The sequence below is a fragment of the Coenobita brevimanus genome, chromosome 13 (assembly GCF_032717465.1).
Source record: "Coenobita brevimanus isolate Jiangsu-jjx chromosome 13, ASM3271746v2, whole genome shotgun sequence".
Taxonomy (NCBI): Eukaryota; Metazoa; Arthropoda; class Malacostraca; order Decapoda; family Coenobitidae; genus Coenobita; species Coenobita brevimanus.
The window spans coordinates 37,109,351-37,117,896 of record NC_136966.1 but is presented as its reverse complement, the minus strand read 5'-3'; the positions used below and the strand labels follow the sequence as shown (position 1 = coordinate 37,117,896).

Here is an 8,546-nt window from a genome sequence, read left to right as displayed (position 1 = left end):
AAATGGGAGTGTGTTTAAGTATTTGGGTAGTGTGATTAGTAGGGATGGAAGTCTGGAGGGTGATGTGCTTGAATGGGTACAACAAGGAATAAAGGTTGCTGGTTCTTTGAAAACAGTGATAAGAAACAGGGAAGTGAGCATGGAAGTGAAAAAGTTACTACATGACAGTATTGTGATACCAACTCTACCTTATGGAAGAAAAGCTTGGACCTTGTTTGAGGGACAGATGTCAAGAGACCAGTGGAAATGAGTTATTTGAAAGGAGCATCTGGTGTCACATGGAGAGACAGACTGACGAATGTGGATGTGAAGGAGCGTTGTGGTGTGGATGTGGATGTGATAGGAAGCGGTAGGAGAAACACATTGGTTTGGCCATGTGGAGAGGATGGAGAGTGAGAGACTGACGAGGAGAGTGTATGTGAGTGAAGTGGAGGGGGGGAGAGGGAGGGGGAGGCCAAGGATGAGATGGAGGGATGGAGTGGAGAGGTATATGAGAGAGAGGGGTATGAGCTGGGAGCCGGGCAATGAAATGCCAGGGGACAGGGCGACATGGAGATGATTTGTTTGAGGCCACCCCTCACGGGATTAAGGCGTCTGGCAATAGACAGATAGATATTTGCTTTTCTTATACTTTTCCATGCACTCTTTCATTTCATATGAACAAAAATTATTTTTGAGAAAAGAATCTTGTTTTTTTTTTTCTGCATGGTGGGGGGGGGAGGCAGACTAGGAATGTCCTCATTACTTCACCACGGCTGATCTAAGATAAATAATGGACTCATATTTGTTTTCCATAGACTTTTCCATGCACTCTTTCATTTCATACAAGCAAAAATTATTTGCCAGCGGCCATACCACGTTGAGTACACCGCTTCCCGTCCGATCAGCAAAGTTAAGCAACGTTGGGTCTGGTTAGTACTTGGATGGGTGACCGCCTGGGAACACCAGATGCTGTTGGTATCCCTACGTGTCAAGTGGGGTTGGTGGAGGATTAGTGCCCCTCCTTGTAAAACAATTAACTCTAAGCCCTTGGCCACCCCGTTTGGGATACATGGCGTCTGGCAATGAATGAATGAAAAATTATTTGTGAGGAAAAATTATTTTTCCTGTTTTTTTTGCTGATGGGGGGAGGGGGGTTGACGAGGAGACCTAATGCCGCAGTTGTCGGGTTAAAGCAGTAGATCCATAGGTGTTCATCACTTGGAATATGATAACGGAGATTATCCATCGAGTGAAAGAACAATGTTACAAGAACTTAAGCTCTCCATCAGCTTCCATGGCGAGTTCTATGAGAAGACACCAGACTAAGAGAAACTGATAAAAGAAAACTGGTTCATTGGTGGGTCTATTAGACCGATAACACATCGTTCTCAGCTCGAAGCGATGGCAAACATGACCCAGAAGACTGATGAAATCGGAGCGATGCTCATGCATGAAGGGTCGGGATGGATTGTAAGTAAATATCTTGGGCTGGAGATTAAAGTTGCTCGATACGAGCTGCTGAAAGCCTTGTCAGACGTTCAAAAGCCATTAAAGTACGAGACCTCTTACTACAAACTCAATAACCTGCAAAATAATGGACAAAAATGTTTTCACTGCGCATTGGTTGTGCATGATGTCTGGATAAGAACCCTCAAAGAATCTTCGGCAGGGTATGGGTAGAGGCGGAGAAGCACGATTGGAGCACCATACCCTTTCCACTCGAGTCAATACAAATTAACAGACTTGAGAATCAGAACAACGTATCAGTCTTACACTGCTTAGACGATGAAGAAGTGTTGTACTCACACAGGGTCACTAAGTTTGAAAAGGAGAAACAAGTGAATCTATTTCTCATATCAAAACATGAAACATGTCACTCAATCGTTATGCAAAATTTGAGTCCATTCATCAATAAAAGCCACAAGCACAGAACTTACCCTTGCCCCCATTGCCTAAGCTGTTTCTACATGCAGGAATTGCAAGAGAATCACAAATTGATCTGGAAAGTTCATACACCTGTGAAGCTGGAGTTAGCTGAAGGTCCGTTAAAATTTCAAAACCATCATAAACATCATTTGGGACAGTATGTAAGAAGAGGAATCTGAAAGTTAATGTAAACAAGAGTAAAGTTATGGTGTTTGAGAGGAATGAAGTTACACAATGCACAGTGAGGTTGGATGGTGAGGATATGAAGAATGTGAGTGCTTTCAAGTACTTGGGTAGTGTGATGAGTAAGGATGGAAGTTTGGGGGATGAAGTACTTGAAAGGGTACAGCAGGGAAGGAAGGTTGTTGGTTCAATGAAAGTGGTGATGAGAAACAGGGAGGTGAGTATGGAAGCTGAGAAGTCACTGTATGATAGTATTGTGATCCCTACCCTGACGTATGGAAGCGAGGCGTGGACCTTGTTAGAGGAGAACGAGTCAAGAGTGAGAGCAGTGGAAATGATTTACCTGAGAGGAGCATGTGGAGTGACATGGAGGGACAGGTTGACGAATGAAGAAGTGCGAGAACATTGTGGGGTGGATGTGGATGTGACTGTGAATTAGGAGAAATACACTGAGGTGGTTTGGACATGTGGAGAGAATGGAGAATGAAAGACTGATTAAGAGGGTGTATGTAGGTGAAGTGGAGGGAGGGAGAGGGATGGGAAGACCGAGGATGAGGTGAAGGGATGGAGTTGAGAGGTATATGAGGGAGGGGGGAGTGAGTTGGGAGGGAGGGCAGTCAAATGGTGGGTAACAGAGCGACTTGGAGACATTTTGTCTGCGGCCACCCTTTGTGGGATTAGGGCGTTGGGCTATAGATAGATATAGATAGACCTTTGCTCACTCTGAAAGTACCCTGAAAAAAAAAAATCACTCATTCAATCCTGTTCCAAAGAAATTCTACACCATGGTCACCATGGTCCTGTAAGTGCATCAACCGAATAGCCTGTGCTGCTGTAAAACATGCAGTGGCAGTGATGCACATTCCAAATTTGTAACCTACAATAGAACTGATCTCTCTAAAACATTCGTGGACTACCTCACGAGAGAAAGTAAGAGGATCTGTAAACTAATTAAAAGGAACACACCGATGGCTTTATCAGAAGAAGAGTTGCCTCACCACAGGGAAGTGACCAAGTGCTACATCTGCCAGTTGCGAATTCTATGAGAAAGATGGTAAAGAGAGAAACCACAACCATCTCACTGGACGATAAAAAGAGACTTCTCATAGCAGGTGCAATCCTAATATTACAGAACCAAAGTTCGTTCCTGTAGTCATCGATCAGAGTCCATGCACAAAGTCCTACACTGGGCTAAATACAGAGAACCGAAAACAGGCTACGAATGAGCTCGAAAAAGACTTATAAGCTCACAAACAACTCGTCTTCGGTAAGACTTTGGAGAATGTGAGGGGTCAGGTAGATGTAGAGTTGACCAAAAGCCAGGAAGGAAAGCGAAAGCTCGTTAATAAACCCAACTTTTAGGGATTTAAAATCTTCACAGAGAACCTAATGACCTTCCATATATACAAGACGAAACTGATGTTCAGTAAACCGATTTATGCAGGCATATCTATCTTGTAACTGAGCAAGATCTTAATGTACGACTTCTGCTATGGGCACATGAAAAATGCCAGTGGAGAAAGAACACAGCTCTTATTCACGAACACGGAGTGCAGTGCTACTGCATATAAACGGGTGACTTGTGCAAAGACAAGGAAATGCGATTAGACGTCTTTGACACGCCCAACTACACTGCAGATCACAGGCGTTTTTCGAACGAGAATAAGGTGTTGGGGAAGAAGCATGAGACGATTGGGAAACCGGTCGTGGAATTCGTTGGTTTAAGGGCATAATTGTTTGACTTTGAGACTCTGAGCAATGAGGAAGAAGTAAAGAGGAATTTTATTCAGCAGTTTCTGTCCATAAGGTATTAAAACAACGCTATTAGTGAGGGTGGAATGCCACCAAAGTGGCATTGTGCGGGAAAGGTGATAAGTGCCACATACTGAAGGATAATATCAAGACACTAACTCTCGGTCTCTGTAAGACAAAGCATAATTAGGTGAAATTTACAAACTCTAGGTTAAGATGATTAACCCCCTAAAAAAAAATGTATGGGTTAGGGTAAGGGTAGTAACCCTAAGACAAGATTGCTAACACTTGCTGATCCTAACTGCTGGCCTTAATTAGGTGATGGTGGGTATAACTACTCTCGGTTACTGTAAGACAAAGCATGATTAGGTCAAGTTTAGAACACTAGGTTAGGATGACTAACCCATCAAAAAAAAAAAAAGTATGGGTTTGGTTAAGGATAGTAACCCTACGCCAAGACTGCTAACACTTGCTGACCATAACTGCTGGCCTTAATTGGGTGATGGTGAGTAGAACTTGGTGACCTGAAACTGTCCAGGTTCAGGTTACTAACATCTCAAAAATACAAACATACAAAATAAAATGAGTATGCATTAGTTTGGGTTACTAACCCTAGGTTAAAGAATTAGGTTATGTTTTTTATCTCTATGTAAGTCGAATCTTGAAGTATCTTGCTGACCAGCAATACGTCTAACGTTAAGTGCGACTTGTATCCATCCACTCACCACGATGGTCACGAAAGACATGAAACTGCACTTCCCAGCTTAGATATGTACCAAATATCGATGATCGTAACAACCATTCGATCTAGGAATAAGAAGATGAAGAGTTTACCATCATCTTTCCAACTGGACCTTATGTGATTCGAGATACTGTACTAATGACAAAGTACAAAAGCAACCCTCACTCAACGGTCATGAAGATGCAGTTGACATCACAGCGAGTACTACTACCCTGAAATGGATGATTCACAATAAGAAACCCCACGTCAAAATATTCATCAATCGCCCACGCTCATTGCAACATCTCTTTGGATATGGAGGGTATGTTCTCGACAGCGGACGTGACCGTGTGGGACAGATATTGGTGGACATCTTACCTGTAAGCTGTAATCTAGTCAGTTGTGGTATCCTGTGATGTCTTATGCGAATGGACTGCAATGTCTGCTCACTACAGTTTTTTCCTTAATGTCCCTGTTGACTATTAAATAAATGAAAAGCCAATCTCCACGATTTACTTGCCTATTAAACGCCTGGTTAACGGATCAGAATCAAAAGGTTCTCAGTCTTCGAGGTGAAAATATGAATATAACCCTTCAACTGCACTGAAATAAACATTTCTTCTTACATAACACCATGGAATATTTCAAGTGGAGTCGAGAATGGAAGCAGATTACTCGGTCAATAGATTCGAGCACTGTACTAGGAGTACAAACCTACAAAGGAACTACTTTGAAGAAATCAGGCGGCATTCAAGCCGTTTTCCAAAATAGGACCTATCCCTTCTCTCATCAAGGAATTACTTATAATCTCGTGGTAAGAGAGGGAAGGAAGTTGGAACTCATTTTGGCCTAGAGTGAAACCTCCCTTACCAATAACGGTCTTATGAATCTTCAGCCGAATAGAGTACAAATTGGGAAACAAAACTATTGAAAGCTAGTCGCTATTCTGGACAGGCATCAGCCATGAAGTCACTTATAACCCATCCCCGGGAGTATCCTAAGGGAAATGAGCTTTTTGTAGCAACTGACACAACTGAGGGTTTGACATGCTGAAAACAGAGGGTTCATATAACCAAACCACTATCTAACAAGTAGAGCCAGGCACAACAAACCTCTCCCAACAGCAGCAATTTTGTTGTTGTTAAATACTTACTCGTTTCTCCCATTAAGTGTCAGTGTCTAAAGTAATGGTGCAAATGTTTTCAAGTTACACGCTTTGAAAATCCATGATCTTACATTTGACCTTTGATGGTCACTCAAGGTCAAAGGTCATGCTGCCAAATGAAAGCCCATATGAGATTTCTTATACCATGGTAAAAGTAAAAAATCTCTATCTTCAACGAGTTTCCAGTTATAGCCCCCTGAATATCCATGACTTTGAGTTTGACCTTCCAAGGTCACTTACGGTCAAAGATGAAGGTACCAATTAAAAACCCATATGGGATTTCCTGTTTGTTGACAATAGTAAATATTTCTCTATCTTCAACCAATATCGATTTATAGGACCCTGAATATCTGTGACCTTGAGCTGGACTTTTCAAGGTCATTCAGGGTCAAAGGTCTTCGTCTATCTATCTATCTATTGCCAGACGCCTCAATCCCGCATTGGGTGGCCACAAACAAATAACCTCCACATCGCCCTGTCCCCCACCATTTCACTGCCCTGCTCCAACTCACACCCCTCTCTCTCATATATCTCTCCACTCCATCCCTCCATCTCATCCTCGGCCTCCCCCTCCCTCTCCCCCCATCCACCTCACTCACATACACTCTACTCCTCAGTCCCTCACCCTCCATCTTCTCCACATGGCCAAACCATCTCAGCGTGTTCCTCCTAACACTTCCTATTACATCCACATCCACACCACACCGCTCCTTTATATTCTCATTTGTCAGCCTGTCTCTCTATGTGACTCCACAGGCTCCTCTCAAATTACTCATTTCCACTGCTCTCACTCTTGACTTGTGTCCTTCCAACAACATCCAAGCTTCACATCCATACATTAGAGTTGGTATCATAATACAGTCATGTAGTAACTTTATCACTTCCATGCTCACTTCCCTGCTTCTTATTACTGCTTTTAAGAAACCAGCAACCTTATTTCCTTGTTGTACCCTTTCAAGCACTTCACCCCCCAAACTTCCATCCTTACTCATCACACTACCCAAGTACTGAAACGTACTCACATTTTTCAGTTCCTTACCATCCAACCTCACTGTACATTCACTGACTTCACCTCTCTCAAAGACCATCACTTTACTCTTCCCTACATTCACCTTTAAATTCCGATTCTTACACACTCTACCAAACTCATCCACCAAGCCTTGCAGTCCCCTTCGTCTTCACTCAACATCACAGTATCATCTGCAAACAGCAGTACAGGGAGTTCCCAAACACTACCCTCACTCACCAGGGCCACTCCAACATCCACTACCCTACCTTGTACCTCTTTTATTACCCCATCCATGTACAGATTGAACAACCATGGAGACATGACACATCCCTGTTTCAACCCAACCTTCAAAGAGAAAAATTCACTCAGTTCACCATCCACAAGCACAGCAGCCTTAGCACCATCATACATACTCTTCACAGCATTCAACAACTTCCCATCAACTCCATATATTCTTAACACTTTCCACAATCCTTGTCTATCCACCCTGTCATATGCTTTCTCCAAATCCATGAAAGCCACATACAACTTCTTTCCCTTCTCTAGAAACTTTTCCACTAAAGATCCAAGAATGATATATCTCATCTACACAACCTCTTCCCTTCCTAAAGTCTCCCTGTCCTTCTGCAACTAATTTCTCTGTTCTTTCTCTAACTCTGGCAATAAGTATCCTACCATACACTTTTCCTATTACACTAAGAAGACAAATGCCCCTATAATTACCACACACTTCTTTTTCCCCTTTTTCTTTGTCTATCTATCTATCTATCTATTGCCAGACGCCTCAATCCCGTTCAGGGTGGCCACAAACAAATTGCCTCCACGTCGCCCTGTCCCTCACCATTTCATTGCTCTGCTCCCAACTCACCCCCCCCCCCCTCAGATCAGATATTCATTCTTAGATCTTTAGTGGAAAAGTTTCTAGAGAAGGGAAAGAAGTTGTATGCAGCTTTCATGGATTTGGAGTAAGCATATGACAGGGTGGATAGACAAGGATTGTGGAAAGTGTTAAGAATATATGGAGTAGATGGGAAGTTGTTGAATGCTGTGAAGAGTATGTACAATGGTGCGAAGGCTGCAGTGCGTGTGGATGGTGAACTAAATCAATTTTTTTCTTTGAAAGTTGGGTTGAAACAGGGATGTGTCATGTCTCCATGGTTGTTCAATCTGTACATGGATGGGGTAATAAAAGAGGTACAAGGGAGGGTAGTGGATGTTGGAGTGGCCCTGATGAGAGAGGATAGTGTTTGGAAACTCCCTGTACTGTTGTTTGCAGATGATACTGTGTTGTTGAGTGAAGACGAAGGGGAGCTGCAAGGCTTGCTGGATGAGTTTGAGAGAGTGTGTAAGAAACGGAAGCTAAAGGTGAATGTAGGGAAGGGTAAAGTGATGGTCTTTGAGAGAGGTGAAGTCAGTGAACGTACAGCGAGGTTGGATGGTGAGGAATTGGAAAATGTGAGTACGTTTAAGTACTTGGGTAGTGTGATGAGTAAGGATGGAGGTTTGGAGGGTGAAGTGCTTGAAAGGGTACAGCAGGGAAGAAAGGTTGCTGGTTCCTTGAAAGCAGTGATAAGAAATAGGGAAGTGAGCATGAAGGTGAAAAAGTTGCTGCATGACGGTATTGTGATACCAACTCTAACGTATGGAAGTGAAGCTTGGACGTTGTTGAAAGGACACAAGTCAAGAGTGAGAGCAGTGGAAATGAGTTATTTAAGAGGAGCCTATGGAGTCACATGGAGAGACAGGCTGACGAATGAGGATATAAAGGAGCGTTGTGGTGTAGATGTGGATGTGATAGGAAGCGTTAG

At 43.0% G+C, this 8,546-nt stretch overlaps 1 non-coding gene across 1 annotated transcript; it reads left to right on the top strand.

The window, feature by feature from the left end:
- Nucleotides 1-841: 841 nt before the first annotated feature.
- On the top strand, nt 842-960 carry LOC145417104 (5S ribosomal RNA). The gene has a single exon (XR_013900417.1). It is a non-coding gene; the product is annotated as a 5S ribosomal RNA (ribosomal RNA).
- The last annotated feature ends 7,586 nt before the right edge of the window (nt 961-8,546 follow it).